We start from the raw sequence: 27,194 nt of genomic DNA on the forward strand, positions 1-27,194 counted from the left end.
GCTGTAATGAGAGTAGCAGTCTAAAACTTCGCAGATATGCTAATGAAGCAATGCGCTCGGGAATTATGAAAAAAAAAAAAAGTACCAATTCTCGCCACCAGGGTATAAATGGCGCTGTAAGCAGTCAAAACGTGGTATAGTTACAGGAAAAGGCAGGAAAGATCAAAAACATGAGATCAATGGTTCTGGCATGTTTATTAGAAATTGTAATTACATTGTAATTGAAACAGATAACCGAAATGTTTCATAAAATGCTTTCGTGTAAAGTAATATCTCTTAATGATTTTTGGAAGCATTTACTTAGCTTTATGCTGGCAAAAATGTTAAATTAAATGCTTTCGTGTAAAGCCAGCTTAACTGTGCCGATCTCCGTGGCGGAGTGGTTAGCATAGCGCGCTACGACGCCAGGGGTTCTGGGTTCGAATAGGTGTTTCTTTGTCAGTTCTTATCGTCGCGATTAGCCAAAAGTGGCAGAAAAGTGACATACAATAACCTAATTCAATCATCAATCAATTCTAAGTCAAACTAATAGAAGTAACATTAACAACAGTTACTTTTAAAGTTACTTTACAACCCTTACTTTCTTAACTTGAAAATTTATAAAGTTGGGAAAGAGTTGAATGTGCCAACTTTGTTTCAACTGTCTTCTCTGGATTCTGAGGTGAAAGTAGAGCAGAATCTCCGAATGCAAGGAAGCTAGGGATCGTTGCATGCTAAATTTAGAACGCTATATTGTAATTCATCTTTCTAATTTCCGCGAAGGCTTCATTGTTTTGGGTGGATTGCTGCATGTATTTGGAAGATGGTAGTCGAGCTATAAAGAAGTCATCGTCGAAGGAGTGGATCTTATTGAGCTTTGAATTGAAGAGGAAGGAAACCGGTGCAAAGCTTTCTTCATCATTCGTTTGTTGTAATAATATAAATATATCATGACCTATTACGTGCCAGAAACACAAATAAAACACATGCGAGTTTTTATATATTTATTTTATTACAATAAATACTCATCGAAGTGCGTAATTTGTTTGGAAGAAAATTTTCAGCAGAAAGTAACTCAAGAAGTAACTTACAATTACTTCTCAAGTATCACTAACTATAACTGAGTTAGTTATTAAAGTAAGTAACTGCGACTGTAATCCAGTTACTTTTTGAACTAAGTAACTGTATCTGAATTACATTCAAAACGTACGTAACTTTCCCAACACTGCTAAAATCATGTAAAGTAAGCAGGCATTATAATCACCAAAGTTGATAAAAACATTAAAAAAGGCAATACAAAGTAAAAAATGAGGAAAAATGTGCATCGAATACGAACTTGTTATAAATTGTCTTACTCAGTTACACACTGCATTGATGATTTTATATTCTACAAGCTGATTAACAGGCTTTTCACGGGTATATATTTATCCTAATCTTGTATTAGACAGGAAAATAATGAATTTCAACTATAGTGTAAAATGTAACTAATTTTAAATGTGATCGTGAATGTCACCAATTAGCTTAGCGACTCCGAAAACTATGGATTCGACACTAATCTAGATCATTTTTGACATTTTATTTTTTACCCCCTCTCACCCACTATGAACTTGGAGTTGAACCGCATTGGGAGTGTCACGAAAACTATGGATTCCATTCGCAACACATCCTGAATGTTAGACAAACCGAGAAACACTATCGTTGTGCGGATTGCATAGAGTCACGGATGTCTGTTTCTGCGGAATTTAATATCGGTGGTTCTCGATTATTTTTATATGTCACCCCTTCCCACCCCACCCCTAGAGGTGCCACGGGTGTCTTACCCCCACAGTATTTATATCCAGGTTGCAAGTGATACGTCTACCAAGTTTGATTGAAATCGCTCCAGGCGTTCGAGAGTTATTGCTGAACAAACAAACACACTCATATACACATATACACACATTCATCCATTTTTATATATAGAGAGAAGAGATTGTATATTTCTTATCTTAGATTCGCTTTTCTGTTACTTTTGACAAATCGTGACGATTATTGTGATTGTTGTGATATGTTCCATCATCTATTTCACAAAATCATGATTGATTTTGGTCCCCTTCAGTCTATAAGCAAACATTCATCGATCGTGCGCAAACAAATCATTAGCAACACACCCACATGTCAACCCCCCTTCCGCTAATATACACTGAACTGTTCGTGGCAGACTAGCAAGACTGGCGTCTGTATTCACAGCCAGTGTTATCCTTTATATAGTTGACTGATTGATTTGATGTTTTAGGTCCACTTTATGCAAAGTAAGACTGGACCTACAGTTTATAGTGAGATCCGAGCCACTATGTGCCGCCACCGGGTATCTAACCCGAGACTCCTTGATTACAAAGCGACGATGCTACCATTTCGCCATCGGGGAGGCCCGTCCGTTGTATGACTTCTGTCGTCACGTCCATAATATGGACTCAATATATCGCCGTATGGTCCTCCTCCGTAGTCGAGCGGGTTAAGGCGTTCACTCGTCTTGAGATCGTTCGCTGCGGGACGGCGTAGGTTCGAATCCGGCTCTGGTCGGAATTTATTCTGCCTACGTGTAGGGCCGGTGGCAACCCACCATCGTGAGGAAATTGGGGAGCTCCGAGTGAGTGAGCGTAATCCGGTCGAGACGACCTACTATAACGGCTGGGGATACGTCGGGCTGACCCCCCGACTATTCCAATACTGGTTGAAGATCTCCACGCTTAGAGGTGACGATGGAAAGCGTGGGAGGGAGACCGGCAGTCGGTAGGTAAGCCAAGGCCCTTCATGGGCTGTCGCGCTAAGGATTATTATTATATCGCCGTATGAGAACTAGATAAATGTAACTAAAAAAAAAAGGAGGCTTTCGGTTTTGTTTAACGCTTCCCCTCTGAAGAGCTCTATTTGGAGTCAGTTCGACACTTAGCAGTCAGGTTTCGCCGTTTACTGACTCAGACATATTCCTAAGAATACCGGGTGGCCAGAATCAAAGTTACCCAACTCAGAGCCCTCTGTAGCCTGTTTGAGGCATCGTAGAACTCTGAAATTTGGTGAATCCACTATGCAGACCATGTGGAAGAGGATTGCGATTAAAAAATAGTTCAATTTTCCACCACCAGGTTGAAATGTGGCGCTGTACTTCCGTGATGAGTTGTAATAATGACGTAAACTGCTCCAATTGGTTATGGATTTGCCTTTACCTTGCAATATTGCAATAAACGAGAGATTTATTTTCTCGCAACTTCCAGCCACTAACAAATGTCTTTCTAATTAATAACTCAGCGGAATCACTTATGTCCTTCAATATTCATTATTCCAGCACCACATTTCAACCTGGTGGTGGAAAATTGAACTATTTTTTATCGCCATCCTCTTCCCCATGATCTACATAGTGGATTCACCAAATGTCAGAGTTCTACGATGCCTCAAACAGGCTACAGAGGGCTCTGAATTGGGTAACTTTAATTCTGGCTACCCGGTACATAAATTGAGTTATGTCCCTCTGGTTCTCACACGACTATATGTTTGTTATTGTCCCTTCATCCGTTTCATGTTATCACCATTCATCATCATCTTGGCGATTAGCCAAAAGTGGAAAAAAAAGCAAAGTAAAATCAATCAATCATGAATTGAGGGGGGCTGTGTCGCTTGTCGCTTCGTTCTCTCGGTGTAAAACATCCTTGTCACTTTCTGCCTGTCGCTTTGGTCTGAAAGCTTCCTAAGTTGAAATACCAGCTGACTTGAGTCATTTACCCTTTCTCCTTCTCTGTCGCAGTCACTAGGAGAAACCCAACACTTGAATGACAGTGTACAGTAACCATTCTAACTGACCTTTTGGGACCTTAAACCAAGCTATCCTACCCAAATTCCCCTGAACATTCTCTACCCAGAGAACCCTGTTTCCCCACCCACACTAGAAATAGTAGCATCTGTTAATAGATCGATTTAACCAGCTCCGCTAAAGTCGCTTGCAATTGCCAACGTTTTCAACATGCCAGAAAAGTGCTACACACGCCCAAAGCAAGACGGTACTCGGAAACCAAAATAGTCCGAAAGAAACACGCTCTCCGTTGATAGCCGTCAGGTGATCAGCATGCAACGCCGCTATTTCTGGTCGCGTTCAAATTCACCTACGTCACATGAACATCGAGACGGTAGGACGCCAAGCGCTGGTCGCGGTTCCTTCTGTGCAAGGCGTTGCGTGACTAGTCCATCAACTAGGGAGGTGGACCTACATTACTCTCTCTCTTTCCTCGCACTGTAATGCCACCTACTACTTACATCTTCTAAACAAAGCTTCTGGGATGCTCGTCGATATTTCTTTGCACAAAAATAGTTCAAGACTTGACAGTATTTCAAATGGACTTTTTCGGTGACTATGGCTGTTAATATTCTCGTTCTTTCTATCTTCTTTTGGTTCTTCCTCTGTTTCGTTATCTCTCTCTGTTTCTCTAATTCTTTTTCCTGCATTTCTCGGTCTCTTGCTTCCTCTGTCTCTCTATTGCTTTCTATTATTCTCTCTCTGTTTTTCTATTTCTTTCGTTCAATCTTTATTTATCGCCGTTTTTCTCTTTTCTTTGCCCTTGTTTCTCTATTCTACCGTTTCCTGTTTCTCCCATTTCTTTTTTCTATCTTTACTTCGCCGATTTCCGTGGCGGAGTGGTTACTACAGCGCGCTACGACGTCAGTGGTCCAAGGTTCGAATCCTCGCCTGGGCATGAGGGTTCTTTGTGAATGTCCCTTCATTCATCATATTATCACTCATCGTCATCGTCGCCATTAGCCAAAAGTGGCCAAAAAGCGAAGAAAAATAACCAGATCAATGAATTTATCTATCTTTCTTCTTCCTTATTTTCATCCTCTCTTTCTGTCTCATTCTATCTTCTATCTTACCGCTATCTTCCTTTGTCCCTCTGCTTTCTTCCTCGGTTTCTGTATATCCTTCATCATCTCTTTCTCTCTCTCTTGTTTCTCTGTGTCCGATTCTTACTCTATTATAGGGTGCTATAATATTTTTTTGAAGGTAAAGTGAAGGGAATAATTAGAAAGCTTCTCACGTATGCTACGACATTTTGATGAGTAGCAGGGTGTGATAAGGTTTTCACAGTGGGCAAGAGCCCATCCTTGCTTGCCCCCCCCCCCCCCCCCGGTAGCACGTATCTCTTGATCCCTTCATCATTGCATCATTAATTTCCTGTTTGTTTTACTCAACGAATTAAGAGACGATTGACCGGGGACTGTCTGGATGTTGACACTGTACTGTGGGCGTGGCTAATAGTAATTGCCCACACCAACGTATTTGTTAAATGTGAAACAAGACTGTCTCACAATTCTAGCTTTTGTCTGTCTTCAGGAAGGATCACCCAATACACTCCTAAAATTCACGTTAAACTTTTGGCATGGAAACTGGTTTTCTGCATTATGGACACTGTTATATTTTGTACCAATTTCGACTGCAAGTTTATTGTATAAAGGACATTTCAGACAATAATAAAATGGCTGAAGTGAGAAGCCCCCCATTATAACGGTAATTTCGGTGGGAGAAATGATAAAAGAAAAATGTCGTGTTAACATGTGGCTTGCAACCAATAATGGGCATATGCAGCACTTGTTGGGTTCAGGTACGACGCATAAATAATTTATGGGTGAAGAATGGTGCGAAATCCTGGGGGGGGGGGGACGAAGGTGATTTCTCCCACCAACAACCTTGGCCTCAAAAATTCCCACCACCAACCAAAAATTTCCAGGGGGGAGAGTTCTTGTTATAAGAAACAAAAGATAAGCAATTAATTTTAATTTCAAATATACTTTACTAAGAATAATATCGAAAACACACACAAATTAGTGTAGTTGTGAGTATTGAATGCTTTCTCTCTCAAGAGATCATTAACAAATCTGCATCAATACGCACAATAAAAGTAAAACAAGAATGCAAAACAATAATACTATGAAGTCTAACTGATTTATATTAACATAGCGCACAAACTAAACAAAAACTTACACATAATGAAACCACTTCAACTATTTCATAATTTATTAACATCTTTAACCGGTATGTAATTAATAATCATAAAAGTAAAGTAAAGTAAAGTGCTCCCCTGTGCATAGCACCACGCCATGAAGGCGTATAGGGGGTGTGGGGGTAACGCTCCACACTTTCTTGATCCGGTCGTGAGTGGTGGTGATGTGATCAGCATCACGCCCCTGACCGCCTTTACCCCCCAGGGTTTCCCCCAGGTACCCATGTTATTCGACGCTGGGTGGGCGCCGGGACCGCTTCCATCGTTAGAAAAGTTCCCGGATTTGAACCGGCCGGGGATCGAACCCGGGACCTTTAGCATGGTAGTCAGACGCGTTACCAACTGAATAATAATAATAATGAAAAACTCAATATGCTGAAAGTACAGTTGACAAGGGAAAGCCACCTCCTAGAATGTTCCAGAACAACTTTCTAATAGTCTGGAGGGGAGCAATGTTTGTGTATATATATCGTCCTGTTTTGTACCTTCTTACATTTGTACTTGGTGCAGAGTCTGAAAAAGACCTTGCTAGAAGGTTGAAACGTTACGTTTAGTTTTTTAGTTTATGTAGGGCTACCATATGTCCTGTTTTTCCCGGACATGTCCTCTTTTCGGACCCTGAAATTTGCGTCTGGGCGGGTTTTTACTTTTTGTTAAAATGTCCGGGTTTTTACTTTTATCCAATCATCATAGGTCATAGATCACGAAGTTACAACTTCTCGAATCATTAAACGTCTGATGTTGACAGTACTGGACGATGTGCTAAGCGTTAGTCGTTTGTTGTTACAGTTTCAAGTTCCGGTCGATGTGACTTCCGCGTCATTCGTTTGTTCGTGTTTCGAAGTGGAAGTTAGAGTTTGCGAATACGGTGTAAGCAACTAATATGCCTAAAATAAAGTTCAAGATTACTAATGAGTTACAAGAGAAGTATTCATGTTTTAGACGTGCTAGAGACGATTTTGAAGGCGAGTGTATGGTTTGTAAACCCGGTACATATGTGTCTGTGACAAACAAAGGAGGGCTAGACTTGCAAGTACACGTGGAATGCGAAAAGCACAAAAGAGCCGTCAGAGGTGAAGCTTCATCTACAAAACTGACTCAGTTTTTCACGAAACCTGGCAGTGAACATGAAGATAAAATAAAGTAATTTTATTTAATGGTGACAAATTGTATTTATGTAATGTTTTCGTGTTTGTGAATAAATTGGTGGTGTGTGTGTGGCTTTCGAAGAAAATGTCCTCTTTTTAGCATTTCAAAATATGGTAGCCCTAGTTTATGTTTTATAATAAAATAAATTTCTGCCTTGGTCAACATATTGAATTTTGCATATCATGGAAACAAGGCTTAATGGTGTTATAATAATAATAATAATAATAATAATAATAATAATAATAATATATTTTAATTGAGTAATTTATTTTTACTTCTAATAACATTACAAACATGTATATCATATAATTCACACATATGTTTGTCGGGAGGGGAGGGGGGGGTTGTAGATTAAGAACTTTCTCCCGCCCACCAATTTTCAATGATTTCGCACCCTGGGGTGAAGTGATGTGAAATTTAGTGGAAAATAATCTTCGTTGGCAACACGAGCAGTCTAGTTTTCTTCTGGGAAAAACATGTACTGACCATACATTGGCTAAATTGCGTCCTCTTGTTTACAATAATTACTTCAATGTGACGTGCTTTACTTCAATTCTTCCCTGGAAGCAAGTTGGTCAAGAAGCACTGCGGATATATACAAGTATAGTAACATTGCTAAGATTGCTTGAAACCAATATCGTCATTCATAAAGAAATGGCGATCGGCATATTCTTCTCGAATGTACAGATTTCACTTCCCTCAGACAAAGTTTTAACCTTTTCAACTGTTATATCATTCATGTTGGGAGATGATGACTGTTTTAGCAAATGTTTTTAGCTTTTTGAGAAGAACGGGCCTGTTACACTGTTTCTGAGGAAGTTTTTAGTGTCTCCTTACCTTTCAAATGTGTTGTCTATGTCCTGTGGAGGAACCTTTACAAACATGCCCTTTCTTAAGTGGCTCTATGCACACCTTTTTAACTTTAAGATAACTGTTTTAGATAAGAGGATTCTTCTCGTTTACATTGAAGCGCGCAAAATGGCCATATCTGTCGATGCACGCAAAAATTTCAATTCATTCACACCTAAAGCTCTCGCCACGGAAACAGTCCAGTCAAGGTCACGCCATCCACCTACAGTGTTGCCAGTAAGCAACAATTTCAACCGACGAAATCAACCGCTTACGTACAACGCGCGAAGTGTCGACTGAGCAGCTTAAAGAAGTGTGGCAACCCTGGAGGGCCAGAGGTGTGGAGGAGGCAAGGGGAAGCTCCGACTGTTTTCGTGGCGGGAGCTATAGTAGTCACCTTACTTTCCGATCAACCCACCGTCTTTCCAAGTGCCAAAACTTGATTCCTCGAGAGGAAATAGGTAACGGGTCGATCGAATCCTTTCAGTCGTTAACACGTGTTTGTCACTTCCTCGATCACAAACTTGGAAGTAACCCCAAACGAACTGCCTTTGAGGAATCGTAAAAAAATAGTCTATTTGCTCTCAAGAGAAAGGCGCCCAACTATACAAACTAGAAGCTTCTGCGTTCCTTTTCCTCTCCCGAAGGAAGTGAGCGAGATCTGATTTCTCGTCACGTGCCTCGTGGGATCAGGCTACAGCAACGGTTAAAAGGGGAAAAAGGAAAAACATAAAATGCAGTTCCAGGATGAGATCTGCTTGTTTTTTATGACCCGGAGTGAATGATGTCGTCCCTACATGAAAACACGACATGATTTATCAAGACTGAGGAAAGGAACACACAAAATGGGAACTTTCTGATATAGGCACGCCAATACGCGCACGCATGCTCATGTGCACATAAATTGGCACAGGGTGGGCATAAAGTGTGTAGTCAACTGCAGTATTGTTTTCTAGGTAAGGACCTAGATTGTTCGGCATTTTTAAAAGAAAAGGTGGTATTATTTTTTGCACTTTTCGGTGTTATTTCCGCCCAATTCATGATTTTTATTTTAGCACACTTTTGCGACAAATGTACCATAAATTACACCTTCATTATGCTTTTAAGCTAGTATTTTAATTTGTAAGTCACATGGCCTACGCCTGCTCGTCATTCAAACGTTGGAAACAATTTTGTCATTTCTTGCCCGACAAACACCGATGTTACGACTCTAGTGTGACGGTAAGTGACCACTCTCTCTCCGCTTGAACTGCGCCACTTCGCTCGGGAACTAAAAAGGTTCTCTCAAGTCAAATACCGGCTCCCGTGTGACGGCAGGAGAGCATTCGATCTCCCGCCAGAGCTTCACCACATTACTCGGTGATCCAAAACGTTCCCATAGATGGTTAAAAATCGTGGGAAACACGATTTTACATGTAGTTTCATATATAATATTAATAATATTAATAATAATAATAATAATAATAACCCGTGGCTCGACAGCCCTCGAAAGAGTCTGGGCCTATCTCCCGGCTGCCAGTCTCCCTCCAACAATCCTACTTAGAGGTGTGGAGTTCTTCAACCGGTAATGGGGTGACGTGTGGTTAGCACGTCGAACCCCTAGCCGTTGTAGGAGATTTCCGATAGGAGAGTTCCGAGATCGGGTTACCCCACTCACTCGTAGCTCCCCAATTTCCTCACGATGGTGGGTTGCCACCGGCCCTATACACAGGCCGAAAATTCCCGGAGACTCAACCCGGGATCGAACCCATGCCGTCCCGCAGCTGCCGTCCAAAGCAAGGTGCTTTAGACCGCACGTCCACTGAGGATGACTGTGGTTACATATAGCAGTCGGAACTATGCCATGCATTACACACACCATAGTTTTCTTTTGGATAAAATTTTGGAAAACAGGTACGTTATATACGGTACATTTTTTTAAAAGCTAAAACATTAGAACAATGGATTTTCGCGGTATTTTTCGTTTCTTAAGTAAGGGGGAGAGGAACAATTTCCCCAAGGTCTTTCTCGCTGCGGCACCTGTCGATCACTGTTGCCAACTTCGCTCTTTTGGAGCCAGCCAGATCTGGCTTTTTCGTGCACTCGTTTGGCTGTGGACTGAGGCACCCGCCCCCTGCCCCACTATGATGCCACCACTGGCTCAGGCCCACAAAGACCTACTTCTGCAATTAGTGTACATTTTGCACGTGACGTGATATTGTTATATTGGCTGCGTCACGCACCCCCTCTTACCTCCTCAGCTATTTTTATATAGAGCCGTGGCTAAGGTGAAGATGACAATATTGTTATCCGGGAATCCTTTATTTTCGATTTCATATGAGCAACAGTGAATTATTGAGATGGGTGATGCCGCCAAATCTAGTAGGTGAAAATTAAGAATAAATTGGCATCACTTTAAAGCTAACGGTAATAGCAGCGACCCCACACCTCTGACAATTAAATTTACCCTAGGAGGAACTTTATGCAGCCTTCGTTAATCTAGCTCCTTGAAAGTCATCTTTTAGCTCCATTAATGGTGAAATTTAGCTTTTTTGTACACACCAGGTTTGGCAACACTGCCAGGATGGCCGTAGGAGGCAATAAGAAATGTATTAGGCTTATGGACATTATTTTATTCGTTCTCTCAAGAATATCAAACATCCGATGACGTAGAAAAGTACATAGACGGATAAAGGACACGTTGAACTATGTCATAGTAGTAGGAAAAGTCAAAACTCCCATTTGATTAGCCGTAACTTGAAGTTGAAGTTGATTCCCGTAAGGAATACATGGGATTCTGTAAATACTTATTAATCATATTTTTCAAACATTGTGTCTAGCTTACTAATCAACTTGAAACACAGTTTCCACTTGAAACACGGAGAGAAATTCATACTCTCTTGCATACTAATCCCTTTTCTTTTTAAATATCATTGCCCATTCCGACAATATTGAAATAAATGCACAAATGGTGCGTAATTGTTCCTCTTCGCCTTAAGGACAAATTGTGTTGAAATTTGCTAAAAGGGCCACAATCCACATTTATATCAAATTCGCGTTATTTCGCGAATGCATGTAAAATGTAGAACATGTCATAGTATAGATAAAAACTTTTTTTTTTTGCAGCAATTAAGATTTTTCGGTGTTTTCGCATTTTCGAAAAATCAAGATCCAAATTATGTGAGCTATGGATGGCATTGACGAAAGATGACGTCTTTGTGGACTACAGGGATGGACGCAGTGTAAAGTGGTGGCTAGCTTCAATAGGAGGCATCCTGAGAGATCAGTAAGCTGTAGTACATTTGAATTCCCCGTGGAAAAACACGATAACTTCTGCAAGGCTACTCTTCAGCGTTACATTTTGAAGGGAATTCGAGGTTAAGTTTGCTAGCGGATATTTAGTACGTTTTGCGTAAGGAGATGTGTTGTTCCTCAGTTCTTCCGTTGGTTTCAGACTTTATGCACACCCTGTATATTTCTCTGTAGATATCCAGCGAAGCTTACCAGCCAAGCATCTTTGTTTTGTCTCTTATTCGGTTCTTGTCTGGCTTTGTTGGCGGATTAACCACTTTCTCTCGCGGTGAGGGTGGAAGATAACTTTTCCTGTCACATTGAAAGTTTACTGTTAGTTTTAGACATTTTGCGAGGAGTGGCGCAGGAACAGTATACACTGAGGAGGAGGAGGAGGGTACATAATACACATTCAAACTGTAGGAGGAGAAACAGCACCTTAAAGTCTTGCCTTGACAGTCTCATTTTAAGTCTAGAACCTCACATAGCACAAAGCAAGCGGATCAATATGGTGATGCAAATTTGAGTACATGATTCTTTGCAGCCATAAGGAAAATTCCAGTAATGCACAAAGTAAACAAATATTACTCACAACAATGAGGGGGGGAGCGGCCTTCTACTCAAACTGATTGAAATCGATAATAAGTTTCACGTGACATGGAGTTTCGTGTTCTCAGAAAAGATACTGTTGATATAAAAACATTGATGATTTCGTGATACACGGAAATCTACCGGAGACAACTCGCATTGCATTCACTTGATGAACACAAGCATATTGACATTCTTGTGCTATGTAAATTCGCTTCCTTCCAAATGATGATGACACAACCGCATGGTTTGAGCATGAGTGCAAGAAAAAACCTTGCTGTTTGTATTTTCCAGAGAAAAAATAATGCCGTTTTGAGGAGGATTTGTGGAATCGAAGAGGAAGGGGGCAAGATATAGTGCTAGTCTTGAACGTATCACCAGTTCGGCATCTTTGACACAACCCCAGAGGAAGCCGACCGGACCCGTATCTGGTTTCGAGCCACCACCTGTTTTTCGGCAAAGCGCTGTTGTCACTTTTACCTGCAGTGTTTAGACATCCATTTATTCACTGTGACGTTTTACTCCCAAGGTCTTTATATTGCATAAAAAAATAGCAAAACACAATAACACAACCTAACAAAGATAGAGAACCGCAACCTCGCGTTTAGAAATCTCTAAAGAAACTGAATTAGCAACATCTCATTTAGTCCACGTGGACTTGACGAGAGCTGTCATTTCTTGGACGGACGCTATTGGTGGGAAAGGTTTCAGGGGACGATTTATTGCACTCCACGTGGACCTGACATGTGGTTGTTAGAGGAATACTGATCTTTCGGAATTTTCTTTGAAGTAAAGTGTGTTGCTTTGGGGACCAGCACTATACTAATTTTTGACCTATGAAAACTGATCTTTGACTGAACTTCCTTCAAGGATTTTGCCCGTAATCAGAAAGTGTGGGCAAGCCTCTGTTACAGATCATGGTATAACAAATTAAAATCAGAAACCCGCAGCCGTGTTTTTCTTTCCTTGTTTGTATTTTGGAGACCCTAGAAATGTGTTTTAGATGGGACTCAACGACTGACAAAATGGAGTCTGGATTGCATATAACGCGTGTTCAACAATGACTCTCTTTTTAGTTTTACTCGTCGTCCGATCTCCCAGTCTCGGTTAGTTCAAATAACTCAACCACTGAACTAATTCTTTAAATCACACAATCCACAAAATATTCACAGAAAATTATCTGGGTCCGGTCTAGAGGCCTTCCTCCCTCCCTTCTATTTGTAACTCTTTGGTCTATTCCCCCCCCCCTGTATCTTCTTTCCGGTCCTTCTCCGTGTCCATGCGGTGTAAGGCGCTGTGCTTTGGACTCCGACTGCGGGACGGCATGGGTTCGAGTATGTCTGGGTTCAGTCTCGGCTTCTGTATAGGACCGGTGGCAACCCACCATCGTGAGGAAATTGGGGAGCTACGAGTGAGTAGCGTAACCCGGTCTCGGAACTCTCCTACAACGGCTGGGGATTCGGCATGCTGACCCCACGTCACTCCATTACCGGTTGAAGATCTCCACAGCTCTAGGTAAGATTGTGGGAGGGAGACTGGCAGTCGGGAGATAGGCCAAGGCCCTTCGAGGGCTGTCGAGCTACGGGTTATTATTATTATTATTATTTTATCTTCTTTCCTGTTTTAATACCTCACCGTTCTTGTTTGCTTCCTCTCTTACTGATAATTTCTATTTCGATGCTTTCCTTCCCATTTTCCGTTTCTTCTTTATTCTTTCCCTCTGTAGATCTTCTGCTATTCCTCTGCTTTCTGTCTCTCTCTCTCTCTCTCGCTTCTCTATTTCTTTCTTTCTCTTTCCCCTCCTCTCTTGCTTTTCTAGTTCTTTCTTTCCCCCTCTACCTCGCTTTTTTATTCCTTTATTTGTCTCTCGATTTTCTACTTCTTTCCCTGTGTCTCTGTCGTCACGTTTTTATTTCTCTTCCACCTCTGTTCGTGTTGTGTGTGTTTTCCTCGCTTCCGTATTTAATTTCTTTCCTTTATTCACTCTCTCTCTATGTTCTACACGTGCGTGCGTGTGTGCAGTGGCGCAAACTTATATGGGCCCGTGGGGCCCGAGTCCACCCAATAATTGGTCGTGTTGTTAATGTTGTAAAAAAAAAGAAGAAGAAGAATTAAAGTGCTCCCCTGTGCTTTGCACCACGATATGAGGGCGTATAGGGGGTGTGGAGTTAGGGCCCCATGCGCCTGGCCGCCTTTACCCCCCAGAGTTTCCTCCGGGTACCCACTTCATAAGACGGGTGGGCACCCGAGCAGCTTGAACAGGTGGAAACAATCCCAGTTCTCCCCGCCGGAGATCGAACTCGGGTCCCTCGCATGGTATTCATACGCCATAACGACTTTTTTTTCTTTATAAAAAGAAAGACCCTTATGCGATAGTATCCCCCGTCATTCACCTTTTTCTCAACTTTCACACTGATACATTTCCACTATATTCTCGGCTTTCTCATTACGAACAAACACAACCATCCATGTCCTAGCCGGAATTTGAACCCGGGACCCCTGACTTTGTGGCGCGCTGTGCTAACCACTCCGCCACGGATGTCGACACGACTGACCCACCGCGGCTCATATTTTAATGTTGTCATTATTGTTATTATTATACAATTGTTATCGTGATTGGTGGTGGAGTGCCTATTGGAATCTGTAAATAACAGATTTTTTTTTAAAAAAAATTAGCAACGGTGCATTGTTGGTGTATATTGTATCATGAAAGATTTCTGAGATTTTTGTGAACTTATGACTCAAAAGTATGAGCCAAACCAATGATTTTCAAAAGTTGATACTCCTGCGTGCGCACGTCTCTCTTTGTGTATGTGTCTCGCTTCTCTCTCACAACAAATTTAGCAAATTTCGCACATATTACAATACAAAAAAAGGAATTTTCATAGGAACCTATTGCCGTCCCATTATGAAATTTTGCACACAAATAGTCAATTGATGTCATCAAAACATTTTTTTTAAAAAATGGCGTTCTTTAGATTTAAAAAAACAATATTTTTTCAAGTTTTTAAAAAAATTCAAATACCACAGCCATGTTGCATTTCAAATTAAAGCTCATTAAAAGTGGAAGAGAATGACATCAATTTGAGCTCTCTATGTCAAATAGTTTTTGATCTACAGCTGTTTAAAAATTTCAAAATGTGTCAAATTTTGGTATTTTTGCTTTTTGAAAGCCAATAACTCAGAAACTAAGACCCGAAAAAATCTGAAATTTAACAGTTTTTGTCCCCATTACAGGTACAATGTATAAACAAAAAATGGAAAAAATTTGAATCCTTAAGGTTTAAAAATATTTTTTATCGGTTGATTTGACATGGAATGACCCATGATGGCAATATATCTAACTTATGGACATAACATTTCGATTTTGATCACATTCGAAAATTTTATGCGAGCTTCCATGGCACTACATTTTAAATTTAGTCATGTTGCCACAGTTATTGCACCGTACAATCCTTTATAAAGCTGATTTATAAAAATTGCTAATAGCTGACGACCAGCAAGAAGCTGTAAAGATAAACAACGTGATATTTCCGTTAAAATTCTCTGCTTGTAGATGGCGCTTTTGTAAACGTTGAGCATAATGATCCTTCGAAAGTTATCACGGAAAAGGCACGAAGTAATGACGATCTTCGATTTTCTGGAATGATCGGGCATGTATTTTCGTTGGTGCTACTAGGCTAATGTTCTCCTCGCCTGCGAAATATATTACTCTGAAAGCACCTCACCTATGATCAGATAGTGAGGGACCGCTTTTGAATACGGAAGTAGGGACCTCCGTTCGTCGATCAATGGGAGCTTGTTATATTGATTAGGCAACACCAGCGGGTCCAGGGGAGGCCGTGTCCTGCGTTGTGGGTCAAGATGACCTTAAAAATGTGATACCGAGAGAGCTTAGGAGAGTGGATGTGGCGGAGGATTTGCATTCGGGAGGTTGTGGGTTTAAGCTAAGGATGGGCGGATCCGATAGGGACAGGGCCGGATTAGGGTGGGTGCTATTGATGTTGCAGCATTAGGTCCAGTCAAATAGCAGACGAAAACAGACGAGAATTTTCCGAAAGCTGAACGGTTTTCTTTTGCTATATTAATCTGAAAATAAATCTTAGAATGAAATTTGGAGACCCAATTTCGGACACCTAGACACAGTATTTCTTATTATACCGTTACTATTATTCTTTGTGCTGTGACATAACTATAACGTCGTTGTCTTTATTGTTCACCGAAGATTTCAAGCATCAGGCCCTTTTCGTCTTAATCCGGCCCTAGATCATATCTAGACGAGACTTGGTAGAATCTCGGTCTCGTCTCAAGTTGTAAATGTTTGTCTCGTTCTCGTTTCGGTCTCGAAATGTATAGTATCAAAGACGAACTTTCACAATGTATGAAGGTCATTAAGGCAAACAACTTTTCTCAATAAAGTTTTATCTCGTTTCGACACTACGAACTTCGAGAGAAAAGAGGCATTTTATCCTGAAAAGATGCAACCACGCAGCATTTGTTCGCAACTGGCGTAAATAGATTTACTTTGTAATAACTATAAACAAAACATGACTTATCTATAAAATCAGGTAGATATCGTCTTGCTATAGTGTGTAAAGATGTCCCATATTAAAGATAATTTGAGTTAAGTAAAATTTTCAAATATTGTACCAAAATCTCGAACGAGACAGAGTTTCTCGATCTCGTCTCGATTTGAAAATGGCCGTCCCGGTCTCGGTTTTAGGATATGGGATCACTCTTGAGGGAAATTACGAATACAAACATGGGCGTGTACAAGGAGGGTCAGGGGGAGAGGTCACTTGACTCCCTTGAGGTAAGGGAAACTTGCCTACCTCTCCTTACTGACCTCTTTATTTGTAACTGTTTTTTCTATTACTTTGCTTGTATCTTCTGTCGATTTCGTGTTTACTTTCTCTCTTGTTGATCATTTCGTTTTCTCTGTATCCTTCCCATTTTCTCTTTATTTATCCTTTCTTTGTATCGCTTCCTCACCCTTCCCTCTCTTTTTCTGCCTGCATTTCTTCTATATTTCTTCTTTTGTCTCGCTCCTTTTTCTCTCTCCTCGCATTCCTACTTCTTCTCTGTCTCTCTGCCGCTACTTCGTTTCTCCTTCCTCTCTGCGTGCGTTTCTGTATTTCACTGCTTTTCTCCCTGCACCCCCTTCTCTCTCTCTTTCTCTCTCTGGCCTCCCCGATGGCGCAGTGGTTGCGTCGTTGCCTTGTAATCAAGGGGTCCCGGGTTCGATACGCGGTAGAGGCACAAGAGGTTCGGATCCCACTTTAATCTGTAGGTCCAGTCCCGATTAGCCTTAGCCTTACTGTGCATAAAATGGACTTAAAACAACAAATCAATCAATCTTTCTCTCTCTCTCTCTGTGTCGCTTCTTCATTCCTCTTCCTTTATCTGTCTTTGAATTGTGTGTCTGTTTTTCGTTTCTCCCTCTTTCTTCATTTCTCTCATTAATTCACTTCTTCCATTCATTTCTTTCTATCTCTCTTGAAACTTCTTTCATATGATTTGTAAATATGAGGTTAATATATCAAAGTTAGGAACACAATTTTTCGATTTTGACCTGCCTTGGCAAATGCTATACGAATTATGTCCCTTCCAGTCACGATTAACTCAAAGATAGAAATACGCGGTGTTAAACGGATGTAAAATATCAATCAACACCAAGACAGCAATGTTTTCGCCCGTAAAGTGTTGTAACTACTACTTCTTAGAGACTCTTTTTGAGCAATTTAGCACTAAAACCACAGTGAGCCGACTACGTAATTTGCCTCCACGGTGAATCGAAAACGTAATCCCTTAAAAGGCGATAAACGTTATTGCTTTTAGGAAGTTCAATTTGTACAGCAACGAATTAATTTCCGGAACAAAATTTCCCCTCCCCTCTCTCTCTCGGTCTCACACACACACAAAATTGGCCGTTGTTTGGATACAATAACCTTTTCATGGTAAATTTTCAAAATTACATTCAGCTTTTTTATCTATCAGTTCTCTGCTCTAATAAGGCTTCCTGTTTCCAAAAGTGCTTCAGATGGTAACTGCTTGTTTTCTCTCTCTCTCTCTCTCTCTCTCTCTCTCTCTCTCTCTCTCTCGTGGAAGAAGCGTCTAGTTAGGTCAGCTTCTGAGTGTATCATTACTAATGCATGAACTTCTGCGATTCTCCACGTTAACAGCAACACTGGAGAGAAAGGCACCTGAGGTCTCTAACAAGATTGATATAACAACCACTCGGTCGGTTCTGAATCATATAACGAAAACATCAATGAAATGTTTGCTCTTCACGCGTCAGAAATTTAGATTGAAAACCCCCATAATCGGAAATAAAATGAGAGAATGCTAGCATTGCAAAAGTAAGAGTACTTTAAAACGGCACATCATTCATGCAGAAATAGTTCTTGAAGACAGAAAATTGTAACACCTTGGCCTATGATTGATTGATTGATTGAGTTGGTGTTTTAAGTCCATTTTATGCACAGTAAGGCTAATCGGGACTGGACCTACAGTTTAAAGTGGGATCCAAATTACTATGTGCCTCCACTGGGTATCGAACCCAGGACCCCTTGATTAAAAGACGACGACGCTACCACTGCGCCATCGGGGAGGCCCACCTTGGCCTATGAATGTGTGTGTGTGTGTGTGTGTGTGTGTGTGTGTGTGTGTTTGTGTGTGTCTTGAGTATTTGGTGCAACGCACGGAAAATATTGTGTGGTTCGAATACATACGTAAATTCAACTTTCTCATGTATTTTCTTGATTTCCATTTCCTTATCTTCCCCTTCCTTTCAGTTCTTTTCCGTTCAATTGTTTTTCTTCTCTCTCTCTCTCTCTGTTCTTCATTTGCTCTTTACTGACTTATTTTCTTTTCCTTATTACGGTATTCTATCCCTTAACACGTTTTGCACTCTTCTTTCTTTTGCATTTTCTACTTCACTTTATGCTTGCTATTCTATTCGTCTCTTAACCATTCTTGTCTTCTCTCCCCTTCTTTCTCTTCTCTTTTCTGATTCATTTCTTTTTCTTGGCATTCTATCTCGTTCTTAATACTTTTTGTCATCTACCTAGTCTTACCATAAATACTGTCACAAAGTTTTAAGTAAATTGACACAAAATGCTGAGAGATATTTTAATATCCTAATAACATTACTGAAATGGATGCATGACAAATCAAAATCACAAATCAATATTCAAAATGGCCACGCTTAGCACGCACACATTCCGTAAGTCTTTGTGGCCACGCATCAATTGAATTACGCAACACATCGACTGGAAAATGAGAACTGCTTTCAGAAGAGACCGACCGCTTTAAACTTTCAATATTGGGATGTCTCTTCTTGCAAGCAATCTCCTGAAGCTTGGACCACAATTTGTAGTCCAAAGGGTATAGGTCCGGACTTGCAGAAGGCCAATCTGAAGTGGAAATTAAGTCTGGTACATTTGCCTCCAGCCACTGCTGTGTTGTTCGGGCCTCATATGCTGGGGCTGAATCCTGCTAGAAGCTCAAGTTCTGACCATGGAAGATATTGTTGTTGACATTCTTGACTAGTCTCTCAAGCACTGTCTGCTGGTACACTTTGGCTGATGTTTTTACCCCTTTTTCACAGAAATGGAGTGTGCCCTCATAGCAAATGTAAGAGTACTTTGGACTACAAATTGTGGTTCAAGCTTCAGGAGATGGCTTGTAAGAAGAGACATCCCAATATTGAAAATGTAAAGCGGTCGGTCTCTTCTGAAAGCAGTTCTCATTTTCCAGTCGATGTGTTGCGCAATTCAATTGATGCGTGGCCACAAAGACTTACGGAATGTGTGCGTGCTAAGGGCGGCCATTATGAATATTGATTTGTGATTTTGATTTGTCATGCATCCATTTCAGTAACGTTATTAGGATATTAATATATCTCTCAGCATTTTGTGTCAATTTACTTAAAACTTTGTGACAGTATTTATGGTAAGACTAGGTATATCTCTCTATCTGTTGCCTTCTTTCTTTTCTCTTTTCCGAGTAATTTTTCTTTTCATTCCTTTTCTATCCCCCCTCTTAATACCAATGCCTTCTAGCCATATTCTATTTCGTTCTTCTTTATTTTCTCTTTTCTAACTCATTTTCCTTTCTCTCTATATATATACTCTGTCCCGGGTATCTTTGGAGCAAGGCCACGCATAGCGACAGAGAAGGGGTGGCCGAGCGAAGCAGTACACGCTGCTGCGAAGGCTGGTAACCGCAGTCGCTTTCCCCCCTCCACGCAATCCCATTCCCTCTTCCGTGTTCATTGGTGGAGCCGTCTCGCGTCACTACTTGCGCAGAGATTTGTTTTCGTTCGCTTCCTCCAGAAATAGTCAGGACAGAGTGTAACTATCTTCCTCAACTTCCTTCTCAGAAGTCTATTACACAACCCTCGCAAGGACAGAGCGAATGAATCTTCTAAGCATCTCAGAATTTGCCTGAAGTGAAGAAAGGGCGCGAGAAACCCGTGGTAAACGGTATGTGAACTTGGCTAGCATTAGTAACTTCGAAAATACTTATTACATACAACGATAAACCACTGGGTTGAAACTCACTACACTGTAACATAGGGGAAATTAACTTTTTATCGACAAAATCAAATACTGTAATCACCATACAGGATATACATTACAACAATAATAGTTATAATTATTTCCTTAAACTGTTCAGTAATTTGTTTATTAAGTTCGTTCATTTGTCAAGTTTCCGTGTTAGGAAACTGCGACAATGCGAATCATTGATATGAATAACGAGTAGCCGCAGTGGCGTTACCAAGGGGGGTTGGTAGGGGTTATAATCCCCCCTTTTTTGGCCCAGTATTCATAAAAAAGAATGTCAAAGGCAGGAAAATATGATAAAATGAAGAATGGCTACAAAGAGAAAGTGTACGTAACCCCTCCCTTTCAAAAATCCTGGGCACGCCATGACACTTATCCGGGCACGGAAATTTACGCGCAATTTCTGCAATGTTGGAGGAGGGGAAAGCTATAAAATTAAAATCTCCACACACACGGACACTTGCGCGCAACCATAAGGACGATGGAATAAACTTCCTCGCTGACGACCTAGGAAACTTGATATTTGTGTTTGCAAAGTAACTGCCACTTTAATCAAAGTACAGGGTGGGCGAGAAGTCCCTTTACATGTTAATAGAATAGGACAGTTAGACATGTAGATAAACATTTGATTTGGGCAGGGATAACGGCAGACCATCTGCTTGGACCATGTTTCTTTGATGGTTCTGTGAACCAGCACAGCTATCTTCACATGATTAACACGTGGTTGCTTCCAGAATTAACGGCAACAGAGCTGACATCGTTACACTTTAACAAGACGGCGCTCCACCACATTTTGCTGTGAGTGTCCGCAAACGGCTAAATGAACTGTTTCCAAACCGCTGGATTGGACGTGGATCACGAGACCTTCCAGCACCGTTGCCATGGCCTCCACGAAGCCCAGACCTCACCACACATTAATGCACTATGGGGCATAATAAAAGAAGAAGTTTGTAAACGACGATCAACTGAAAGACGGAGTTCGCATGGCATTTGAAAGGATCACCCCTGATATGCTGCAGCGGATGCATACAAGAACATGGCGACGCATCAACCTTTGCATCGAACATGGAGGAGTTCACACTGACGTTGTTGATCAATGAACCTTGAACCTTTGTAACAATGTTAATATGTTATTCACAATAAATGTTAATGTTAACCAGACATTGTTTATTGAAAATAAATGTTGAAATTTAAAAAAAATATATACTGTTTTGTATTCATAACAATCTTTATCTACATGTCTAACTGTACTATGCTTTTAACATGTAAAGGGACTTTTCGCCCACCCTGTATATGGAGGATAGTGCAAGAGTTGGTATTGGTGAAATACTATAACGAGAGGAAAGATGTAAGACTTCCTGTTCAAATGCGTGCTGCATCGTCAAAGTTGATGGTTGGCTGTTTATTCAAGCAGATGCTCAAGGCAATAAACAAAAATAAACATTTTTACTATGTTGTTCATTAGTGTCTTGTTTTAGCACTATACCTATAGGAATGTGGAACTCCTACGGCAAGCAGCATAGGACCAAAAACATTATTGAGGGTTGGAATAGAAAACTACATATTTCCGCAATAAAACACGTCATTAATGTACTGTAGGAAGGTGCTGAATTCCACGGTTTTCGTTACGACAGAAAAATATTAAACCTGGAAGGAAAGAAACAAAAATTAGCATAAGTAAGCCTGAAGACAATGAAATACACTTTAGAAAAACTTAGAGAAATCAGAAATCGAAAGAAGTGTCTCAGGTATTTGGCTTACTATATTAAAAAATTGCACTAGAATTGGAATATTGACAATTTGATTTCCACAGGGAAAAATATCAATACTGCATGGCGGATTCCAAATAGAAGTAAACTTGTACAAAATGCAGAGAAATGAAAGAAATAAAGAGAAAGAGATGCAAAAAATATGGGGAAAAGGTGAAGAGACTCTCTACAAGTTGTGTTTCGTAGAAACGACATAACCGCCTAATTGTCTTACAAAATAATAACGAAGGTTTCGCTAACAAACCATTAATGTAATGAACATCAAAACTTCAATCTACGACTCAATTTATGTTAACATTAAGAGAAAATATACTCCTAGTCCTATCACATGGAATGCTACTGTCATTGTGCTTGTCTGTACTGGTTGACAGGTCGGCGCGCGCAAGTGGCCATGAGCGACCATAATCAGGAAACGGAAAGAGAAAACCTTCACTCCCACCCACCATTGCCATCCCTGCCCGCAATGGACCGTACTTTTAACTTGCGCGGAAATGTTAGGGGAGAACATTTCCGAACCTGTGAATAACGACATTTATGAAAGGAAAACACAAAATACCTATGCCTGACCTACGATTTCTAACCAAGTTGCTAGATCGTAATATATTTATATGCTATAGTCGCATATACGAAAAAAAGAAACATTGAAATGAACCATTAATGTTTCAAAAACATGATACCGAATACGCGTATTAAAATCCTATTTAAATTTTCAGTATTGAAATGGGCTTATAAATTGGGAAAAAATAAATTGAAAGTTTCATATTTTTCCATCTTAGTTCATTCAATCTAGTATTAAGCAATAATATTTTTTTATTGCCGCAAACAGCGGGTTGCGGCTACAGTTAGATACCAACAGGAAACTTGCTACTTCTCCTACGGTTACATAGACAGACTCTATGGTTCATCCAGTATCACCATAATGATTCCAAGAGGCCGGAGAGTGGTGGCGATCACGTCATCCATGGCCAAAAACGAAACAATGGGAAGGTTTGCGCTGGATTACCTTGCGTTAATGACACTGCACACAAGGGGATGATATTATCTTTCTAATCTACTCCATACATTTTGAACTCAATTAACGAATGAACCACTTCAAACCAGTTTTGCCTGAAATAAGCCATTCTAGATTCCAATTCCGTCTTTATGGCCTTTGCACATTACAACATTAATCAACCTCTAGCAAGATGTATTTTTCTTTATCCGTTTCAGGAGCATCGGCGGAGATAAGAAAAAACCGGCCCTCGATTCACAATGGCATGGAATCTACATCACAAAAAAGCTCTTTCATCCAAAATCTATATGGGGAGAAAGAAAAGCTGTTCTCCGCCTTCATTTGCCGTCCGCGAATCTCAGACGACGGGAAAGGAAATGAGTTTTTCTTTTTTCCTCAATTAGGCTCATTCAGCCGCTATACGAACTGCATTTTCAAGCGAATTGGCTACAGAGGTTTCTTATGACTGAGGAACGGAGGGAAAAAGTTTACAAGAAAAGGAAGGAACAGAACAGTCCTCTCGACTCGAGTTTTGAAAATTGATTCGTTCTGATATTGTATCTTGCAACAGGCGAAAACCTGTCGTGAATAGCTTTTAAACTATAACACCATTAAGCCTTGTTTCCATGGTATGAAAAACTCAATTGCTGACCAAGGCAGAAATTTATTTTATTACAAAACATAAACGTAACATTTCAACCTTCTACCAAGGTCTTCTTCAGACTCTGTACCATGTACAAATGAAACAAGGTACAAAACAGGACGATATATATACACAAAATCGCTAAATCGCCTGTCAGGTGAAAGTACAGTTGACAAGGTAAGATCACCTGCTGGAATATTCCAGGAAAACAACTTTCTAAAATGAGACGCTGAAGGAGCAGAAACCATATTAATATTGTGATAATAGAAAAATGAAATAACATGTCCTTTTGCTTGCTTACTTCATGAAAGCATGTAGAAGGAAGAAATGTCTAGCGTTTAAATAACGTCGTACATCATATCCCTACTCTGAATACTGTATTTTAACCGAAATGTGTGTATGTACGTACAAATGTCTATTTAAAACTTATTCCTGAAAAACATTTAACAATGTTTGTTGCTAATCTTGACATTGATATGAGAATTTTTGTGATTTTTTCCCCATTAAATGCCAGTGGAGAGCGGTCACTCAGTGTTCTATAAAGAGTTCAACTGCCCTCAGAAATTCAGCGTCGGATAACAAACTTTCTATTTAGGCATCCTTCACAGGGAATGCTGATGTTCTGCAAGAAATTGACTTTGAGTCTCTCATTCCTTCGTTTGCTGCCATGAAAGCCAGATGGAAACAGTTTTAGACGAGTGTTCTCTTCTTATTATTACTTTATAGAAGTTTAATGGATAATTTTTAATCAGTTGTGTCTATATTTTAAAATTTGCAAAAGTTACTAACACAGAACATGCAATTAGGGGAAGTAAAGTACCATAAGAAAACTGTTAATAATAATAATAATAATAATAATAATAATAATAATAATAATAATAATAATAAAATGCGACACAGCCTAGAACAAAGGATAGCCCAGGGGTCCAAATTTTATAAATCCCCCTTGTCGATACATCTCTTTCAACACAGAGAACAGCCTGGTTCAGCTGCATCCCATCGAGGAGCACCTCATGTTCTGTAGATTTATTGTCGGGTCATTTGACACTCGTTGCATGCATAATCAATTTAGCGCCGAGCGGCAACAACAAACATGATTAAATTGGCTGAACTCTGACGATAAATTAGGAAATTTGGTGACGAGAAACTTCCGCCACGTGAATATTCTGAGGAATTCATTGATCGTTGTGAAACAAGAAACTATGGAAACTTTCTCATGCTGTTTTCGCTAATTTACATTTCTCTTTAGATATGAATGCTGTTAGTAAGGTCTAGAAGGTTAATTTCTACCTGTATTTTCTCCTTTCTGTTCTATTTAATAATTGTAATAAAATTTTCACTTACAGTTCATTACTGTATTGACTATTCTTTTCTTTTGAGCAGTACATAATAAAAATTTGAATTTCTCTGTCGATAGCGATTGTTGATATTATCAAGATTGCCCAATAGTTGCAATGGCGGACATTCCATATATCCAGGGGTAGCACATGCTACAACTCTCTAGGGAGTGGATGGTTAGCTGTATTGAATAGTGCTGTCGATATAGTGTGAAAAGAAAGGTAAACCATATATACTGACATAATACAGGAAATACAGGGGTGAATGAGGGTTTTGTAGCTTCCGCTATCCCTCTTTCGAAGGAAGTGCAACCTTTGTGGTGGAGTGGTTAGTAGGACGCGCTACGACGCGAGGCATGGGCAATGGTGTTCTTTGTGAGTGAACCTTCACCAATTTCATCATATCATCATTCACCTTCATCTTCGCGATTAGCGAGAAGTGACAGAAAAGCGAACTAAAATAAATCACATCAATCAATAAATCAATCAACCGAAAGAATGTTCACCAGCACTGGTTATGAAGAATAAACGGCACTTGTAACCATATGAACAGTAAAAATAATAATAAAATGGAAGAATTTGACACTAAGTTACAGAACTGTCGAGTTTATGCATGGAAAAAAACGTGATTTCATGTACCGTAGATTTAATGTCTGGTCATTTCACACTTTTTAGGTTTTTAACCTATTTTTTTTCCTTTGCAGGTAAATAAGAAATAACAAGTTATGTCAGCGTTTCATTAAAAAAATGCAACAACTGATGAAGTTTTATAGTGCCTAAAATAAACTTTTTTGCTTGTTATCTTAGGTTTATGCGCCTAAATTAAACATTTTTTTAGGTTTTTATGTATCTTTAAGGTTACTAAGGAGTTTTGTATCACACAGAGTTTCTTGCTTTGGTACCGAAAAAAGTCAATGATTTACGTGTTTGAAACAAACGTTCTGTCGATTTATCTTCCTCCAAATCCATGATGTTTTTCAAAGCTCTAAACCAGTGGTTCCCAAAGTATGCGCCGCGGGCGCAGTGGCTGGCTTATAGGGGCGCCGCGAAACGTTTCAATCAATGATATGATTGTTTCAAATATGTGCTCATTTAGTACTTTTATACATAAAGTATTTCTGAATTCGAAATATGAGTTTAATTTTTAACTTAAGGCAAGCAACCTAACCGCACTAACTGAGCGCTGCAAAGTGTTAGACAAGCCTACATTCTGACTTGGGCGCTGCGGAAAGATTATGAAATACTAAGGGTGCCGTGAAACAAAAAAGTTTGGGAACCCCTGCTCTAAAAGCAAAATGTGTGGTGCCACTGTGTTACCTGCAGGATCGTTCTGTGTTTTGTGGCATTCATGCCTTGCAAAGTAACGTTTCAACATTCAAATTTCCACCACTGACTATTTTTGTTGAAAGATCATGTTAAATACGTAAGATGATCTTCACAGAAAAAAAGCGAAGTTTGACTCTGTATAACGTGAAAAAAATCGTTATGTATTCAGGATGGTCACTCTAGGACCATGATAAAATTAAACTACAATTCCTGGTTTTCAAGACGAAATTTTCAAAAATTTAATGGTACAGGCAGATATATTCTCTATTTCAACTTTACGTATTACCGCCTCTCACCACACATACACACACACACACACACACACACACACACACACACACACACACACACATATATATATATATATATATATATATATATATATATATATATATATATATATATATATATTAACAATATATAGGGGCTGTGCGATTCCAATGTATCCAAAAATTGAAATTTTGTTTTTTAACGGTTGTATTTATACCATTTTTCATGAATTTTGAACCATTTTACATTTTTGGAACCTACTTCAGGCTTTTTTGAGCATAATTTAAGATTTTTTAGGACCTATTTTAGAATTTTTAGAGCCTATTTTAGAAACCTAAAAGCACTCCTTTTAGAATCTAAAATCCGAGGTCTACTCATTACTAGCATGATCAATTTAACGCCAACGGAAAGAATACATATGTAGTTACAG

This window comes from Lepisma saccharinum, chromosome 11 (assembly GCF_977018435.1).
Source record: "Lepisma saccharinum chromosome 11, izLepSacc3.1, whole genome shotgun sequence".
NCBI classification, from domain to species: Eukaryota; Metazoa; Arthropoda; class Insecta; order Zygentoma; family Lepismatidae; genus Lepisma; species Lepisma saccharinum.